Consider the following 17,788-nt stretch of genomic DNA (forward strand, 5'->3'; position numbering starts at 1 on the left):
AGCTCATTTGAGTTCAAAAGGGACAGGAGGGAGGGTGGCGGAAGGGTGTCAGTTTTAAGGATATAGGAGTGTCTCAGAGCCCCAGGCTTAAGATTCCCAGCCCTCAGGGCCAGAGTGCTAGGTGACACACAGACATCATCCCTTGCCTTTTGTTATCCTGATTCTCTGCCTCCCAGACTGCTTGATGTAAAATGGTTGCTGCTTATCTGAGTTTTTAGGCTACTCTGCTTTTAAAAAAAAAAAAAAAAAAAAGCTTTGAAAGGAAAGGATGGGAATCTCAGTCCAACTCTAGATTCCCTGAGGGAGGGACTTGTTTGGCCCTGCTAGGGTGAACCAATGCACTCACTCCTTGTTCAATCAACTGTGGCCAGAATGTGCGGTCACCCTGCACCAACCTGGCTGCTCTGAGTCACTGCAAGGATGGGATGGGGGGGTGTATGGGGAGAGGAAAATACCAGAGAAGATGGTGTGAGCTGAGCGTACAACAGATAATTGCAATAATTTATAACAAATGCTGCGGGTGGGAGGATGGGATTCGAATCTGATTAAAAGATGAGTGGCCTTTAGGTGGAGAAAACCGGGGAGAATGCCATAATAAAGCACAGGATGGGGACTTCCCTGGTGGTCCAGTGGTTAAGACTCTGCACTCCCTATGCAGGGGGCCCAGGTTCGATCCCTGGTCAGGGAACTAGATCCTGCATGCTGCAACTGAAAGAGCCCGCATGCCACAACTAAAGATCCCGCATGCCACAACGAAGGTCCCGCACGTGCTAACGAAGATCCCGCGTGCCACAGCTAAGACCCGGCACAGCCAAATAAATAAATAAATAAATATATTTTTTTAAAAAGGCAAAGGATGGAATACTACCCAGCACTTAAAAGGAACAAACCTGGCACATGCAATAACTTGACTGAAATCTCCACAGAATTAAGCTAAATTTGAAAGCATTTTAAATTACATACTATATATTCTGTTCATTTAACACTCTTGAAATTTCAAAATTATAGAAATGGAGACTAGGCTACTGATGCTAGGGGTTAGGTAGAAGGGAGGTAGGGGTGTGAGGGCTATGTGAGGAAGGGGTCCTTGTGCTGTATCTTGACTCTGGTGGTGGATCCACAAACCTACATGTGATAAAAATGCATTGAACCAACTATGTAATGAGAACCGGAAAAATGGGAAATTGAATAAGGTAGGTGAATTGCATCAATGTTGATATCCTGGTTGTGATATTGTACTAAGGTTTTGCAAGATGTTACCACTGAGGGAAGCTGCATTAAAAGGTGCACGTGATCTCTATTATTTCTTACAATTGTACATGAATCTACAATTACCACAAAATTAAAGGTTTATTTTCTAAAAAAGAGCAGGAGCTTCAAAAAGCAGGTCATGACAAGGAAATTGCAACGATCCGTGTGATGAGAGCACAGCGTTCCTATTGGGGCAGAGTGAGAAAGGAGGCTGGAAAGAAGGTTCAATCCAGCCTGGGAAAGGCCTTGTATACCATCCTGAATGGAATAATCCATCCTGAATGGAATAATGGAATAATCTGGACTTGGTCCTATTAAAGGCAGTAGAGAGCTTTTGAGGTCTCTTAATAGGGGAGTGATGTAGTCAAACTTATATTCTAGAATGATCCCTGTGGTTCTAGGTTGTGGAAGCACTGTGGAGAATGGATTGGGTGTAGGGATAATAATCAGGGGAAGCCTGGAGGAAGGGAGACCAGTTAGGAGACCACTACAGTGGTTCAAGAGAGCGCAGGAGGGCCCGGACCAGACAGTGGAGATGCAGAAGGGAGGGAAAACCAGAGCTATTTAGGAGTTGAAGTCAACAGGACTTTTGTGATCAATTAGGTGCCAAAGAATGAGGTTATATTAATTTCCATAACAACACTAACTGGGTGCCTTAAAGCAACAGAAAGTTATTCTTTCACAGTGGCAGATTCTGGAGGCTCTTAGAAGTTCAAGGTGTTGGCAGGACCACACTCCCTCCCGAGGCTGTAGGGGACAGTCTGTTCTTTGAGTGGCTGTTGGCATCCCTTGGCTTGCAGCGTCATGCCAATCTCTGCCTCCGTGGTCACAATGCCTCCTCTTCTCAGTGTGTCTTCTCCTCCATGTGTCTCTTAAGGGCACTCCTCATTGGATTTAGTACCCACCTAGATAATCCAAGATAAGCTCCTCTCAGGATCCTTAATCACATCTTTCTTCTTATAAGGCAGTGTACTTTATCCATATAAGGTAGTAATTATAAGACATGGACATCTCTTTTCAACCTGCTACAGAGAGGTAGGGAAGAATAGATGATAACTAGGATTCTGACCCAGACCACCAAGATAGATGATACAGAAGGAAGAGTTGCTCTCAGGCAGAGAGTTTAAGTTTTAAGCATATTGAATCTTAGGGACTTGTAGGGATAGACAGTAGGTGATTGGAGAAATGTTTCTGCAAGAAGATGGGTTGGGGGACTTCCCTGGTGGTCCAGTGGTTAAGAATCCGCCTTCCAATGCAGGGGACGTGGATTCGATCCCTGGTGGGGGAACTAAGATCCCACATGCCACGGGGCAACTAAGCCCATGCGCCACAACTGGAGAGAAGCCCGTGTGCCACAATTAAGACCTGATGCAGCCAAATAAATAAATAAGAAGATGGGTTGGAGCTGCAAGTTGTTACTGACACAGGGCAGTGTAGCTGCAGCCATGGGAATGAGTGTGCTAACCCGGAGGGTCAGTTGAGGACAGGCCCTGAATAACATCAACTTTAGGGGCTAGGCAGCCATCCAAGAAGCAAAAGAAATCTGCCACCTGAAAGCCAAGCGGTAAAACAGCTTCAGAAAATGAGTTCAATAGTGTCAAATACTAGCAGGTAAATTAGGTGCAAAGGAATCATTAACAAAGGAAAAGAAAAACATATGGAAAGAAGACGTGCAAGTGAAGTATAAGGTTATGGAGGCCTAACTAATTTAGTCAGTTTTAGCTATATCAGTAGGGCTAGAAAGAAACCTTTGATTTCAGGAACTAAACGTTGACAGGCAGATGCGCTTCTTTTCTCTCTTTTTAAAAACCAGTATTTGCTCATTAAAGAACATTTGAAATGCATGAAATAGAAATAAAAGACATATAGTTCCATCAAGCAATCACTATTAACATTTTCATCCAGTTCTTTCTATGCATAGGTGACCTTAAAAAAAAAAAACATTTAATTATTTATACGTGTGTGCTCATGTGTGTGCATAGCCACCTGCCTTGATTTCAAACGTGAGGATCCTTCTCTAAATCCTCCTGGAGGATCTGTCTCCAGGTAGGGAGACTGAGTTCTGGACCTTGGTGAGGCTCCCCCAGGGTGAGCTGCAGGAGCCTCGGCCTCCCAACCTGGGCCATCTTCCTGCACCTCGTCCCGCAGAAGCTGCTGCACTGGTTTGGCCTGGACAAACACCAGGCACTTTTCTCTGGGTCAGTATTTCACATCCGTTGTCAGAGGCTAATCCTTTCTCAACATCTACTCCCTGGGATGTTGTTCTCTGCCCCGCTACCTCTGATACCACCTGGTCTCTCTACAAGCCCCCGAGGCAGAGGTGCTTTCTCCACCTTACTGCTGCTTGGTGTTGATCCTCCTCTCCTTTTTGAATCCTATACCCTTTGCCTGAGCCAATAATCTCCCGCCGATTACTAGAAGAAGCCCCCTGCATCTGGAAGCCTTCTCTGATTACTGAATACACAGGTGCCTGGTAGATGCTTGTTGCCTCCTGTTGAATTCGGTGACCCCTGCCTAGTCTTCAGCCAGCACAATCTAGTCCCTGCCATCCCCTCCGTGCTTTTGTAGTGAAATGGTCGATTCCCCAAGTCAATTCCCCAGAATCTGCCAGGGGGCCCAGAACACATTCTGACCAAATGTCCAGCTTGCCACCATGTGCTTCCTGACTGCTGCTTCCTGCTGTCAGTCTGTGGGAGCCTGGAGGACACACTTACTTGAACAGCATCTCAAAATAGACAGGGATGAGAAAACCAACGCAAAAGTGTGACAAAATATACTGCAGAGAGTAACTAGAAATTCTTTCCAATATTTGTGTTTTGCTCCCCACCACTGGCTGGAAAAGGCATTTTCCAATTGCATTTCTTTTAATTTATGCCCGGCTTGTTCCTCTAATCAGCTCCCAAGAAAAGGGACAGACTCTCTTCTCTGTTCCTTCCCCTCAGTGCAAATCTCTGACCTCAGGAGTCATCACATATTATATTATTTAAATCCAAGATACATTGAGTGTTTACTACCAGTTAAGTGCTCTTGTCATCCCCTTTTATAGAGGAGCGAGCCAGGGCTTAGTGAGGATGAGGACTTGACGAGGGTGGCACAGCTGCAGGAGGCCAAGCTGGACCAGGGTTTAGGTTTGTAACACAGAATCCTGCTGTGGGGGAATGGGCGGGGTGGGTGTGGTGCCTGAGGCCAACTTCCTGTCACCCACCCATTCTGCCCTCTCTGCAATAAAGTTCATAGTTCAGAAAATCCCCTGCAAGTGACAATGACTCTGAAACTTCCCTGAAGATAAAAACTGCTTGGCCGGGGCCCCACTCACCGCTTGCCATCCCTTCAGCTGACGCTTAGTAACTCTTTCTTTGCCAGTAGTCAGGCTTTCCAGCTACCTTCAAGTCAGGACAAATTCTCTTAAAGAGGCCCTATAGTGACATCCAGGCCTGGATTCAGGCCCATCCCCCATTATGGAGGACCCGTCCCTGCCACCCCACCCAACCCACTATCCCTTCCTTTCTTCCTTCCGGGAGTTTTTGCAGCTCAGCTCTCACTCAGCCAAAGGGAAGCAACTGCTAACGTTAAGCAGTAAGGAGACTTAGGTAGGGGCCCAGGAGGTACTTTTTAAACAGAAATTTACTCAGGTTCAGGAAACAGCTATAAAGGGCATCTTGGCAATGCAGGCGCTCCATCTCCTGGTTGTAAACCCCAAGCAATGCCATACAGAGTGTCTGTTTATCAGTTGTCATGGATTCAGGGAGCCACACAGACCTGCCCATCACCAGGGCATCCCCAGGCCCTGCCTCCAGAAATGACCACCCCTGAGTTGAAATCCACTCTTGGAAAGAAACTGAGGAGGAGCTTTTACAATTTTCTTAGGCTTCACACCCTTTGTTGTTAGGAAATTCTTTCTATAGCCAACTTCAGTCCCTGTTAATATATTCTGAACAATAGAATTGTTTTTGTTGTTGTCCCCCATTTAGTTCGAATAAAATAATAGGCATTGAATGTTTGTATGACAAGCATTGTATTAAGCACTTTGTACTTGGTCATTTTAATTCCCACAAAAAACCATTAATCATTACTGTATAAACAGTTAATGATTAAAGGTATCATTAATATACCCATTTTACTGATGGGGCGCCAAGACTTAGGTTGAGTAAATTACCCAACATCATACAATAACAGAGTAGGGATTTGAATTCAGATAGTCCCAACTTCAGGGCCCATGTGCTTAATTAATTATTAATGCTCTGTGTCTCCCTACAATTTTCCTTTCCCCAAATGGGACCGTTCCACCTGCATATGCCTGTCCACAATATTTCCCCTTGAGGCAGGCAACCTAGAACTGGTCCCAAAGGCCCTGAATAGAGTCATATTAGGGACCAGGGCCATGGAAGCTTTCCATTCCATCTCCTAATTCAATCTCTGACCACCTCCACACCAGCCTTTCCCCTGTATGGCCCCATCTTGTTAATATCCTTCTCAACAAAGTGGTTCCTGAGCCTAACTGGAGGACTGTGTGAGCCATTCAGGAAAGCTCCAACAGACCAGTAGCCCTGGTCACAAGGGGAAAATGAACCCCTCTTTGCAAAGCAGCTGTATTTGCTAATTAAAAATTACTTCAGGGCTTCCCTGGTGGCGCAGTGGTTGAGAATCTGCCTGCCAATGCAGGGGACACGGGTTTGAGCCCGGGTCTGGGAAGATCCCACATGCCGCGGAGCAACTGGGCCCGTGAGCCACAATTACTGGGCTTGTGCGTCTGGAGCCTGTGCTCTGCAACAAGAGAGGCCGCGATAGTGAAAGGCCCGCGCACCGTGATGAAGAGTGGCCCCCGCTTGCCACAACTAGAGAAAGCCGTCGCACAGAAACGAAGACCCAACACAGCCATAAAAATAAATAAATTAAAAAAAAAAAACACAAAAAAACCCAGTGCAGCTCTGGAGGTCCCAATCATCAGACAAATCTAAAAAAAAAAAAAAAAAAAAATTACTTCAACAAAATGCCATAAGGAAAAGATACCTGGGGAGGCATTATGCTCTCAGTAGTTTTGGTAGGAACTCAGCATTGAACTCCAACTGAGGAAACAGCAGAGAAAAACACTGTGATCAGCTCCTGTGGCTGGGTTCTCCCTCACACATCACATAGACCACTACATCCCTCCCTCTTATTCTCTACCCCACTGGGCCTGTCACTGCCCCAGCCCCATACCTTGTGACCCCATAGAGTAGGCAGGCTTGTGGTAAAGAGCCCAGACTCTGGAACCAGACAGCCTGGCAGCAACCTTCAGCAAGTTACTTAGCCTCTCTTGGCCTTGGTTTCCCCATTTATGAATGGTAATGATGACTACATCCTCTACTTCAGCTAAATGAGTTAAAATGTGCAAAGCATCTAGAACAGGGTCTGACACATTGATTGGAAGCACTCAATAAATGTTCCACTCTTCCATGTAATTCATAGCCCTGTAAAATTGGGCAGGCCACTTTGAAAGAGGGCATGATGTAGTGATTAAGAGCACTTGGTTTGAAGTCAGATAACCTTGCCCTTGAATCCTAACTTTCAACAACTTATTTAACCTCTCTGAACCTCAGTTTCCCTATTTGTAAAATGAACCTAATAACATCTACCTCTCATTAGGATTGTTGAGAGGATTAAATGAGACAATATACGTAAGGGGCTTAGCACAGGGTCTGGATGGAAGTAAGCACTCAATAATTGGCCCTTGTTACTATTATTATTAACTCTCTGAACTTCAGCCCCTTCATGTGTGACTTGGAGACACCACTGCCCTATGAATTCTGTGAAGCCTGAAGGACATGTCATCTAGTTTCCCCTCCACTCTCCCCTGCTCTTTTAGGATGTTCCAACTACTGCCTGTGTGACACTCACTCACCTGTCAAAGCCAACTCAAAATACTGCCTCTTCCCAGAAGCCTTCCTGGGTCCCTACCTAGTGCTTTAGAGCCCCTGACTGGTTCTGACTTGAATTCAGAGTCACTTGGTCCCGTTCTTGTCTCCTGCCCATTCTACCCGCTGAGCCAGAAGTCCCAGGGGACAGAACCTCTTCCTATTCAATATCTTCCCAGTGGAGAAGCTTAAACCACCCCTCTGCCATCTTACCTTGAGACCAAGAAAGATGGTGGCTGAGGTCAGCCTTTGTTACTGACCAGGCCTGGGTAGGCATGGCTCCAGAGCCCCCAGCAGGAAGGGGGGAGGCAGATGTGGGTGTGCGGGCCTTCAGCCTCAGACTCATTGGGTAGCTGAGCTAAAGAGCAGGGCCCTGAGCCCTCTGGTGGGGAGTCTGGGCTTCCAAGTAACATTCCATTCCGCTTCCTCCCTCCCAGGGCCTTTTCAAGGGCACCAAGGGCACTCGATGCTTTAGGACTGCCCACATAATGACAAAAACTAAGATGCACTCACATGCCACATGAAATGGCATTTATACATAAACTATGTACAAGTGGAGCTGCAGTTAATTGGTTGACATTTTTGTCTTATAGCCATTTATTTAAATATGAATTTTCATTTTGCAATTTTCTTTGTTCATTTTGAAACGAAAAACTTTTTTCCAACTTTCAACCATAGTCCCCAGGCCCTAAGCCTGTGTCTAAGGTATGGGCCGGCAGTGCCTGGTTAGAATCCCAAATCCCAGTGCTTGTCAGTTCCTGAGCCCATCTGGACCACCCGACCATATGTATCCACCCACCTATCTATCATCTATGTAGCATCTATCTACCTACCTATCTATCTATCCATCATCATCCATGTAGGCTGCCTGAAGTAATAAAGGCAACTGGACAGAGGGTAGAAAAGCCGCATGTGGTGTGAGACTGCCCTCTAGAGGTTGCTCTGGGAAGGTGCAGATGGGGAGCCCCCTCTGCCACCAGGCTGAGATCAACTCCACCATTCACTCACTGACATTTATTGAGCACCTACCTATACCAGGCGTCCTGTATGCACTTTGGGAACAAAGGGTAATAGACAGGAATAAAGTTCATCCCTGTCATCTGGGAGGCCACCATTTTGTAGCGGTGACTACAAACACAAACACACAATTACAATTCAGTGCAATGACTGCTGTAATATATGTGTGGACCAAGTTCCATGGGAGCACTGGGGGGATGTGAATAAGTCTGGGACAGTAGGGGAAGTGTCACCACAGGGGAGGTGACATTTTACTTGGACTTCGAAGGAGAAGTAAGCATTTTCCAGGCAGCGCTAGAGAGGAAAGACATTCTGGGCAGAGGGAACCGCATGAGCAAGGGCAATGCACTGTAGAAGTGTGAGCTTGTTGGGGGGCAGTGAGAGGTGCCGTGCAGCTGGAGTGTGCATAGCATGGAACAGTGCAAGCCCCGCCTAGAGAGGCAGGTGGCGCCAGATGGTGACGCAGCTCCCGTTTGAAAAACAGGGACATGCTACTCTGGCCGGGACCCTGTGCCCAGCAAGAGGGAGGAATGTCTCTCCATTCCCATGGGTTTGGTTAAGGTCTTGCATTGGCCTCCTTGTTTCTCCCCTGCCCCTCACATCACTAACTAAGGATGCTTCTAAATCACAGTCAGGTTGCTCCTGACTTCTGCCTGCTTAAACCTCTCCATTGGCACATCAACAGGCACAGGGCAAAGGCCAGACTCCCAGCCTCACATATAAGGGGGTGAGTTTGGGGCTCTTTCAAGAAGAAAGTTCTTTACATAATGGGGGTTTATTACGAGGCCACACGAGGAAGGCAGGAGGACAGGAGTCTCAGCCGCCAAACAACCAGGCCGTGCAGTGACTGGAAGGCGACTGAGCAATCCCGAAGGCGGCAACGCAGCTGTGAGGGAGACAGTCCTTTACTGGCAAACATGACACATTCCTACAAAAGTGTATGAGAGCGATACGTCTGAAAGCTGAACAATAGATTCGTGTGTTAGAGGAAAGAAAGTCCTGGCCCCAGGGAGCAAAACAAAAAAATATCTCAAAATACCTAAACATGGTCCAGAAGCAGAATAAAATAGTGACTAAGAGTATTGGTCCTGGCACCAGGCTGCCTGGCTGCATCACTTATTACCTATGAGATTCTGGGGAAATTAATTAATTGACTGCTCTCTGCCTCAGTTTCCTTTCTATACTAGTGCCCATTTCATACATTTTTGTGCAGATTACAAGTTTCACACATGTCCTGTGTTTGAAATAGAGTGTCCACATAGGAGCCACTCAATAAACATTCTCTATTATGATTCATGCAGGCCTTGGGGCAGAGAGGCCTAATTACCCCCTGAAGTACCACTCCCCACTACCTAGTCTCCCTTTCTCCTGGTTGGTAATGGAAACCCCACCCTCAAGGATAAGTGGTAGTCCAGCCAGAGACCAGATTTCATCACCTTCCTTGCAGCCCGGTGTGACCACGTGACCGAGTTCTGGCCAAGAGGAGGCAAGAAGTACTGAGGTGCCCAACTTCTGGAGCCCGTCCTTAGAAGGAGAAAAGGTGCTTGCCCTTCACGTCTCCCCTTCCTGCTGATGAGAAGTGGCTTAGACACAGAGATGGAAGCACATGTTGAAGATGGCAGAGGCACTCCAAAAGCCCCAGGCTGCTCACCTCTTACTGCTACATGAGAAAGAATTGATCTTCTGTCTTACCTAAGCCACTGTACTAGGGGCCTCTTTGTTATAGCAGTTTAGTGTATACCTTTAATGAATGCAGTATCTTTTTCTAAAGTAATGCTTCCCTGTTAGAATAGTGGGCAAGAGGCACAAAGAGATAGTTTACTCACATACATCAGAAAAAAACATCTAAAAATGGCCTTTAAATAGATGAAAATATGCTCAATTTTACTCATGAAGAAGAGAAATGCAAATTAAAAGTACACCGTAACCCTATTTCTCATTTATCAGATTGACAGAAATTCAAAGGCTTGACCACATACTCTGTTGGCGAGGCTGTATGGGAAACACACACTTTCATATTTTGCTGCTGTGACATAAGAAAAATATATTTGGTCTCTGCCACTGTTGCCTGACACTGAGCCCCTAAAACCCTAGGAATTTCCTGAGTGTAGGGGTGATAAGCCCCTTTCAACTTTACCTGAATTTATGCTAGTGAGGTGACTCTTGGAGGATAGGGGCCGGTTGCCAGAGGAATCAACCACAAGACCAGAGGGTTGGAACTTTCAGCTCCATCCCACCCCCACCTCTGGGGAGGGGAGAAGGTCTGAGGATCAAATTAATCACCAATGGCCAGTGATTAAATTAATCAAGCCTGTGTAATGGAACCTCCATTAAAATCCTAAATGAATGGGTTCAGGGAGCTGCACATAGAGGTGCTGTGTGGGTGGTGCACCTGGAGAGGGTGGTGGAGCTTCGCACCCCTTCCCCACATACCTTGCCCTGTGAACCTCTTCCATCTGGCTGTTCCTGAGTTACATCCTTTATAATACACCAGTAAGAGTATGCAAAGTGTTTCCCTGAGTTCTGCGAGCCATTCTAGGACATTATTGAACCTGAGGACAAAGTTGTGGGAAGCCCTGATTTACAGCTGGTCGGTCAGAAGTATGTGAGGCCTGGACTTACGACTGGTGTCTGAAGTGAGGAGCAGCTTTGTGGGCCTGAGCTCTTAACCTGTGGGGTTTGCTCTATCTCTGGGTAGTTAGTGTGTGAATTGAATTGTAGGACACCCAGTTGGTGTCTGCAGAGAATTGGAGAATTGGTTGGTGTAGGAAAAAACCCCACACATTTGGTGTCAGAAGTATTGTTGGTGTTTAGAGGAAACAGTTTTCCTTTAGCCGGTGGGAGTGCAAAATGGTACAACCCCTATGGAGGAGGATCTGGCAATATCTAACAAAATAGGCATTGACCCTTTGCCCTGGCAATCCCACGTCTAGAATTTACCCTGAATATAACCCTCCAACACTATTTAAAAAAAAATACACACAGGTTTTTCAGCATTATTTGTAATAGCAAAGTATGAGAAACAAATGCCCAAACATAGGAGATTGGCTAAAGAAATTCTAGTACATCCCTGCAGTGGAGTACTATGCAGCTATAAAAAAGGAACAAGAAAGTTTGCTTTGAACTGATATAGAGTCATGGTCAGGATGTATCATTAAGTGGAAAAAGCAAGATACAAAAGAGTATGCAGATATCCCCTGCTTCTCAAAAGTTCACTTTACGCCACTTTGCTTTTACAGAAGACCTACATTAGTACTTGTTTTTGCTAACCAAAAGAAATCTGAAGGGACTTCCCTGGTGGTGCAGTGATTAAGAATCCACCTGCCAATACAGGGGACATGGGTTCGAGCCCTGGTCCGGGAAGATTCCCACATGCTGTGGAGCAACTAAGCCCATGAGCCACAAATACTGAGCCTGCGCTCCAGAGCCCGCGAGCCACAACTACTGAGCCCGCGTGCTGCAACTACTGAAGCCCGCGTGCCTAGAGCCCGTGCTCCACAAGAGAAGCCACCGCAATGAGAAGCCTGAGCACCAAAACGAAGAGTAGCCCCCACTCGCCACAACCAGAGAAAGCCCGCGCGCAGCAACAAAGACCCAACGCAGCCAAAAGAAAAAAAAAAAAAAAAAGAAATCTGAAGAGGATTTTTGCTTTAAGAAAAAAGGTGAAAAGGGGGACTTCCCTAGTGGTCCAGTGGTTAAGAATCCACCTTCCAATGCAGGCGTCGGGGGTTCGATCCCTGGTCTGGGAACTAATGATCCCACATGCCGCAGGGCAATTAAGCCCGCGAGCTGCAACTAGAGAGAAGCCCACCCACCGCGACGAAGATCCCACATGCTGCAAGATCCGAAGCAGCCAAATAAATAAAAAAATAATTTTTTTTTTTTAAAAAAAGGTGAAAGGGAATTCCCTGGCGATCCAGTGGTTAGTGCTCTCACTGCCAAGCGTCTGGATTCATCCCTGGTCAGGGAAATAAAATCCCACAAGCCGCCTGGAGCGGCCAGAAAAAAAGAAAGAAAGAAAAGCGCTCAGCTTTGCAGCTAGCTGGGCAGCGGGAGTGGCGCCACCAAGCTCCTTCCCTGGGAACTACACTCAGCATCTCAGCATCAAGCCACTGTAGCTTTGAACGTGTCTGTGAGCATCTGTGATTTATCTCAGTTTATTTTGTGCATCCCATTAGCAAGATGTGTCCGAAGGTAATTGTTTCTTCACTTTACGCCATTTTATTTTATGAAAGATTTCATAGGAACACTCTACTTTCAGACAGCAAGGGAAACCTGTATATGTATAGAAGACTACCTTTCGTATAAAAGAAATATTCCCAGTCACAAATGGGATTAAGGAAGGGGGAGGGAAGAATTAGTAGTAGCTACAAAGAAAACTAAACAAATGAAAGAATGAGACAATTATTTCCAGGCAAACCAAAAAACTGCATAAGAAAGGAAATGTAATTTTAGTATAATATATGGCTTAGCTGGGAGTCATAGTTATTTAGTCATAAAATGTAAATGTTAAATGTTGAATTAACCAAAAATTATGGTATGTGAAGTGTGGAGGTGTACAAGAGGAGAAATCAGGAATTGAAGGGGGCTCTATGCTCATCTACCGTAATAATAAGTAAAATGGGTAATGTCTAACGTTGAGAAATTAGGAGTTAATGGTATAAGCGTATTACTTAGAAATATGATGGTAATACCAGAGGAAACAGCTAGAAATGTTAGATGAAAATAGTGGCCTCTGAGGAGTAGGACTGGGAAGTAGGGCGGGGTCAGGCAGGGAATTGATATTTTCCATTATAAGCCTTTTAGTATCATTTGCTTTTAAATGGTGTAAATATATTATGTTGACTTTAAAAACATGTTTTTCACTTTTAAAAAAATAAATGAAAAATTAAGAACAGGAGACTCCATACTAGCGGTAAAAGCTAGTAGAGCGTGAAGGGAACTGGGGAACCCACTTCTGTTCTCACTTGGTCAAATCACCTTCTATCCCTCTGATGTCAGCAAAGACTGCACACAGGGGAATATTACTGGCAATTATCTGACCAAATCCTGAGATGTTTGGGTTTTTAAAACAGAACAAAGGACTTAACTTGGGTTCCCCCGGAAGTAGACCCTGAGTCTGTTTTTGAGGACAAATAGTGTTATTGGGTGATGATCCCAGGAAGCATGGGCAGAGGGGGGTGTGGGGGAGTGAGGGGAGGAATGCAACACAATATGTGTTCCGCAGCAGATGACTGCTATGGGCAGCTGGGGCTCAGTCCTTACAGAACCCACCTCAGAGCTGTCCCAACCACGAGTGAGAAAGCTGGGGTATTCATCCACCAACTCCTACCCACCATTGGTTGAGGGCCACCCCCAGAGCTGTTAACTCCCACCAGCTGCCCCGTTTCCGGCCTGCTCCAAGGAGGCCACCTCGCTTCAACAGCAGAGCGTGTCTCAAGTGGGAAGTTGCAGGTGTGTGATGTCGAGAACCATGTGTGTGGAAGGGAAGGTACATGAGGGGAGAGCGGACGTGGAAGGGATACGGGAGGGACACTGACGTTGTCTGCCACAGGACTGAAAGGAACGGAACATGCTTTTCTTTTGGCCAGGGGTGAAGCTTCTCGAGAAGGGGCTGGGATGCACTGTACTGTGCGTCCTGTAAGAGGGGAAGGGGGAGAACTGAGGGGACAGAGAAAGCTGAGTGAGAGGGACCGTCCACATTAAACACCCTCCTTTCTAAGGCCTAGGATGGGAAGACCCTTCCCTTTTATGGTACAAGGGAACACGTAACATAAAGTTACCGCTTTTTTTCCCCATATTCTACTGGTCTTTTCAGCTCCTTTAGTCGTTGTTGCCTGGTGTGTGTTTCATGAAGGGAAGACAGGACATCACTTCACAGGGGTCTTCTGTTGAGCTAGCCCAGATTTCTAGGTGGAGTAACTGCTAGTCACCCCCTGACAGTGTCCACTTTGCCTAAAGACTCTTCTGTTACGGCCACCAGGCAAGTACAGCAGTTCCAGGCATAAATCCAGAGGACAACGTCCCGAGTAAGAAAAACGATTATTTATCCTTCTTGTATCTCTTAGAAATCCCCTGGCAGACTTCCCCTCATATATCATTGGCCAAACTTGGGTTTGATGTAGAGGAACCAACCATCCTGGTTTGCCTGGGACTGAGGGTTTTCTGGGATGTGGGTCTTTCATGCTAAAACCAAGACAGTGCCCTCAACATAAAGACAAAAACAAACAAACAAACAAAAAAAGATTAAAAAATGGGCAGAGGACCTGAATAGATATTTTTCAAAAAAAGACATACAGATGACCAACAGACACATGAAAAGATGTTCAACATTGCTAATCATCAGGGAAATGCAAATTAAAACCACAATGAGAGATCACCTCACACCTGTCAGAATGGCTATCATTCAAAAGACATCAAATAACAAGAGTTGGTGAGGTAGAGAACAAACGTATGGATACCAAGGGGGGAAAGCGGCAGGGGGTGGTGCTGTGATGAATTGGGAGATGGGGATTGACATGTATACACTGATGTGTATAAAATGGATGACTAATAAGAACCTGCTGTATAAAAAAATAAATAAAATAAAATTCAAAAATTCAAAAAAAACCAAACAAACAACAAAAAAAGAGTTGGTGAGGATGGGGAGAAAAGGGAACCCTCATGCACTGTTGATGAGAATGTAAATTGGTGCAATCACTATGGAAAACAATACGGTGGTTCTCCAAAAAGTTAAAAATAGAATTGCCATATGATCCAGAAATTTCACTTCCAGGCATTTACCTGAAGAAAACAAAACCTCTAATTTGAAAAGATATATGTACCCCTGTGTTCAACCTAAGTGTCCATTGATAAATGAATGGATAAAGAAGATGTAATATATATATATATATGTATATATATATATATATATATATACACACACACATATACATACATATATACATATATGTAATGGAATATTATTCAGCCATAAAAAATGAAATCTTGCCATTTGTGACAACATGGATGGATCTAGAGACTATTATGCTAAGTGAAATAAATCAGACAGAGAAAGATAAATAATGTACAATCTCACTTATGTGTGCAATCTAAAAAACAAAACGAAAACAGACTCATAGATACAAAGAACAAGTGGGTGGTTGCCAGAGGGGAGGGGGTGGGGGTTGAGTGAAATAGGTGCAGGGGATTAAGAGGTACAAACCCCCAGTTATGAAATAAATAAGCCACAGGAATGTAATATGCAGTATAAGGAATATAGTCAATAATATTCCAATAACTTTGTATGGGGACAGATGGTTACTAGACTAACCATGGTGATTGTTTCATAATGTCAAATCACTATGCACTACACTTGGAAACTAACATAATATTGTATGTCAACCACATTAAAAAAAAAAAAGAAAAGAAAAAAAACCAAGACAGTCCCATGCAAACTGGGACAGTTGATCACCGTAGCTCCATGCTATAATACATGCCTTTGGTGTCCCGCTCAAATTCCCTTTGCTGGGCTGGGGATTCCTCTGAGGGTTGACTACTGATGACCCACAGATTGTCTCCAACTCCAAAGAATTGCCTTCAGCTGAACCAGAGCCACCTTGCTATGGAGGTTACACCATCACCACCCCAGCCCCTCCTCAGGGGAGCCTGTAGCCAGTGATTAACTGACGGGGGGTACAAAAGGTTGGCCCCTGGTTCCAAGATGGGAGGAACTCTGTGGTGCAATTTACACTCTAGAACTCCCCATGGACTCAGATTGAAGCTAATCTCCAAATGAGACCATGTCCTTGCTTCCCAGATTCCCTCATTTCCCTTCTCCTGAGGGCAGTCCATCTATCAGTCAAGCATCCCTGTCTTAGGTTGTGCTCTAGTGAACCCAACAGAAGATATTCAACCATTGCTAAACCAGTCAACGACAAGGGCAATGGAATTGCCATGATTCACTTCAGGTTCTGCCACTGGAGTTAGGATAGAGTCCCCTTCCACTGACATATATAACACCGTGGAGAAAAAACACCAACACAAACTGCCCTTCAGAAGGAAGAAAAGGAAGACATGGTTATTAGTCAGGCAATCAAACCAACAGAGGCACTCTAGCAAGTAAAACTCTTGGGAAAGAATGGAAGTAATCTGATTACATCTGGGCTACACATTGTATAAGGAGCAAAGTTTGGGGTTTTATGAAATTTAAGCTTTTACTCCTTGTGAAACACCTCTGTATCTTTATAATAAGTCCTCTTATTTTAAAAACAAACTACCTTGCAACCAAAGAGTCCTAGGTGACATAGAAAGGATCATCCAGAGTTGGGTTCATTTCACAAACCTTGAGAGATACTGTGGACTTGGCTGAGTTGGGCAGAGGGGTGCGAGAAAGAATATGTGACCACAGAAAGGGAAGCTGGCAGTCCTTGCTATGTGGTAGTGAAGTGGTTGGTTAAGCTCTTCCCTGGTGTCTTTTTTTTTTTTTTTTTTTTTTGGTAGTTTCTCTTTTTTTTATTGAAGTATAGTTAATTTACAATGCTGTGTTAATTTCAAGTGTACAGCAAAATGATTCAGATATATATATATATATTCTTTTTCAGATTCTTTTCCATTATAGGTTATTACAAGATATTGAGTAGTTCCCTGTGCTATACAGTAGGTCCTTGTTGGTTACCTATTTTATGTATAGTAGTGTGTATATGTTAATCCCAACCTCCTAATTTATCTCCCCCACCCCTTCCCTGGTGTCTTTTGGTGCTCAGTCCATGTGTCCACTAAGACCAAGGCTTCAGATGACCTTATAGCAAAACAGAGTGTGTTGGCCATTGTTTGTGGACTTCAGTAAGGTGCAGCCAGAGACAAGCTGTTATCCAGCAATGGCCCAGCTGACCACAGATGGTAAAACCCCGGGCGACCTGACGTTGTTGCAGTCATGATCAAGAATTAGCCTTGGGGAATATAAAATAGATAGCTAGTGGGAAGCAGCCGCATAGCACAGGGAGATCAGCTCGGTGCTTTGTGTCCACCTAGACGGGTGGGATAGGGAGGGGTGGGATAGGGAGGCGGGGAGGGAGACGCAAGAGGGAGGGGATATGGGGATGTATGTATGCATATAGCTGATTCACTTTGTTATACAGCAGAAACTAACACAACATTGTAAAGCAATTACACTCCAATCAAGATGTTAAAAAAAAAACAAAAAACGAATTAGCCTTGGGGGAATTCCCTGGCAGCACAGTAGTTAGGACTCTGTGCTTTCACTGCTGAGGGCCCTGGTTTGATCCCTGGTCAGGGAACTAAGATCCCACAAGCTCCATGGCACGGCCAAAAAAAAAAAAAAAAAAGAATTAGCCTTGGAATGGGAGTTTGGGATTAGCAGAGGCAAACTATTATATATAGAATGGATAAACAACAAGGTCATACTCTATAACACAGGGAACTATATTCAATATTCTGTGACAAACCATAATGGAAAAGAATATGGAAAAGAATATGAAAAAGAATATATATATGTATAACTGAGTCACTTTGCTGTACAGAAGAAATTAAGACAACTTTGTAAATCAACTATACTTCAATAAAAATTTTTTAAGAAATTAGCCTTGGGCTTCCCTGGTGGCGCAATGGTTAAGAATCCGCCTGCC

The 17,788-nt window shown here is 44.9% G+C and overlaps 1 non-coding gene across 1 annotated transcript; it reads left to right on the forward strand.

The window, feature by feature from the left end:
- The first annotated feature begins 615 nt into the window (after window positions 1-615).
- On the forward strand, window positions 616-688 carry TRNAG-CCC (transfer RNA glycine (anticodon CCC)). Its single transcript has one exon. It is a non-coding gene; the product is annotated as a tRNA-Gly (tRNA).
- The last annotated feature ends 17,100 nt before the right edge of the window (window positions 689-17,788 follow it).

Source organism: Eubalaena glacialis, chromosome 19 (assembly GCF_028564815.1).
Source record: "Eubalaena glacialis isolate mEubGla1 chromosome 19, mEubGla1.1.hap2.+ XY, whole genome shotgun sequence".
Classification (NCBI taxonomy): Eukaryota; Metazoa; Chordata; class Mammalia; order Artiodactyla; family Balaenidae; genus Eubalaena; species Eubalaena glacialis.